This window comes from Mustela nigripes, chromosome 3 (assembly GCF_022355385.1).
Source record: "Mustela nigripes isolate SB6536 chromosome 3, MUSNIG.SB6536, whole genome shotgun sequence".
Lineage (NCBI taxonomy): Eukaryota > Metazoa > Chordata > Mammalia > Carnivora > Mustelidae > Mustela > Mustela nigripes.
Window position 1 is genome coordinate 125,280,239 of NC_081559.1, and position 2,220 is coordinate 125,282,458.

At 43.6% G+C, this 2,220-nt stretch overlaps 1 pseudogene; it reads left to right on the forward strand.

Annotated features, from left to right (window-relative positions):
- The first annotated feature begins 300 nt into the window (after positions 1-300).
- LOC132014545 (swi5-dependent recombination DNA repair protein 1 homolog) lies at positions 301-1,136 on the forward strand (annotated as a pseudogene).
- Positions 1,137-2,220: the final 1,084 nt, after the last annotated feature.

The following is a 2,220-nucleotide window of genomic DNA, read 5'->3' on the forward strand; positions in this document are numbered from 1 at the left end:
TTGAAGTGTTGCATCCTCAGACCAAGGAATGCCAAAGGTCCACAATATTCTATCACCAGAAGCTGGGAGAGAAACAGGAAATGTGTTCTCCCTCACAGCCAGCAGAAGAAACCAACCCTTGGGACACCTTAGATTTCAGACTGCTGGCCTCCAGAATTGTGAAAGAATTTGTTTTTCTGTTTCTGAATTTCTGTATTTCTGTTACTTTAAAGTCACTTAGTTTGTGGTACTTTGTCATGGCAGGCCAGGAAACTAATATTCATAGACGCCTTCTTGAGGTCCTGCCCCTGGATGCCTGGCATGGGGCAGGGACCTAGGGAGTGGCTGTGGAATCCAGTAGAGCTCTCTTTACGTGAGGTAAACCAAGATTTCATTTTCAAGATAGAAAAATCCATCAGACTCAGCACTTTCCCCAGCATTCCACAGCCTGTGCCAATCCACCTCCCCCTCACACAAACTGTTTGAGGAAACCACCTGTGAGGGCAACACTTCGAGAACAACTCAGGAAAATAAGATCTTGGTCTAATTCCTGCTACACTGTGGCAAAATGTCATCAATAGAGGATGAAGAAAATGATCAGCCTTCTTCAGAGGAAGCAGCATCTCCAACCAGAGAAAACTTTTGGAATATCCAGAAAATTTTAAACATACGATGAATTTGATGAAAGGACATATTTCAAAAACACCTTTAAGAATATTAACGCATGTGTATATCAGTCACTTGATACTAGGTCATGCAGCGGCCCCCAAAAGGATTTTGCAAAAGAGAGTCTTCTCAAACAAAGATTAAATGAAGAAAAAGCAAAATTGGTGAGCTTGTTAAAAAAAAAAAGACCTTCTTCAGAGGTTAAAACTTGTCAAAATATATGGCTCAGACCGTGACCGGGTTACAGCTGCTAATAAGGAAGTGGAGAAGCTTTAGCCAGCTGTTGCTTTATGACATGCAGCCAACTGTGTCTGAGAAGAACAAGAAATCCAGCTTCCCTCAGCTGATGGGGCGCTGTGGGTTAGACAGTTAAGATGCCACCCTATGACGGAAATGAAGAAGAAAGTATAGGTGTTTCATTCATAATTTTTCCTCCAAATGTCTTCGAGAAGGACAACTTAAAAGATACACATTTGAAAAAGAAGATATAAACCATTAGGAATTAGAGAAAGGTATAGGTGAACATCACTTATGTAAATATAAACAAGGCTCTAAGATGAAAATCTGGTATGCGGGGTAAATTTGCCAAAGAAAATCTGATACCTAAAGTAATGTGAAAAAAATAAAATCGTGTTTAAAAAAATAATTTGGACAGTTCTGAGAGTCAATTATATTATTTTGCTCATGGCAAAAAGTTTTATGTTGACTGTTAAAAAAACAGCAGCAGGGGTGCCTGGGTGGCTCAGTGGGTTAAGCCACTGCTTTCGGCTCAGGACCAGGGGTCCTGGAATCGAGTCCCGCATCGGGCTCTCTGCTCAGCAGGGAGCCTGCTTCCTCCTCTCTCTCTGCCTGCCTCTCTGCCTACTTGTGATCTCTCTCTGTCAAATAAATAAAATCTTTAAAAAACAAACAAACAAACAAACAAAAACAGCAGCAGTCCAGTCTGGTGAATGTCTACACTAAACTGGTCTAAAAATGCCTGCCTCTCTCCTAAGTTTGTGACTTTTGTTTCCATTCATTTACCACATATTTCTGTCTAGATGGTCTAGCAGGTAATGAAGCTCCTATGTCCAAAATTTTACAATAATCATAATAACGTTATGGAGATAAAAATTGGGGATCCTGGGGCGCCTGGGTGGCTCAGTGGGTTAAGCCGCTGCCTTCGGCTCGGGTCATGATCTCGGGGTCCTGGGATCGAGTCCCGCGTCGGGCTCTCTGCTCGGCAGGGAGCCTGCTTCCTTCCCTTCCTCTCTCTCTGCCTACCTCTCTGCCTACTTGTGATCTCTTGCTGTCAAATAAATAAATAAAATCTTTAGAAAAAAAAAAAAATTGGGGATCCTTGCACAAACCAAAAGCCTTTGCCTATCCCAGCCCCCAATCTGCTCCGCTTATCACGCCTCGGGTGCTTTGGGCATCTGGAACGCCAGCTCCGGCCAAGCTCCCCCTCCACGCCCACCGGAGATTTTGTGGTCAGCCTACAGAAGCAGACAGACAGACAGACAGCATAATGCCACCATGCCATCCTTCTTGCTCCTTCATCAATCTGGCCTGCTGCTTCTTTGCTGGGCCTGTATC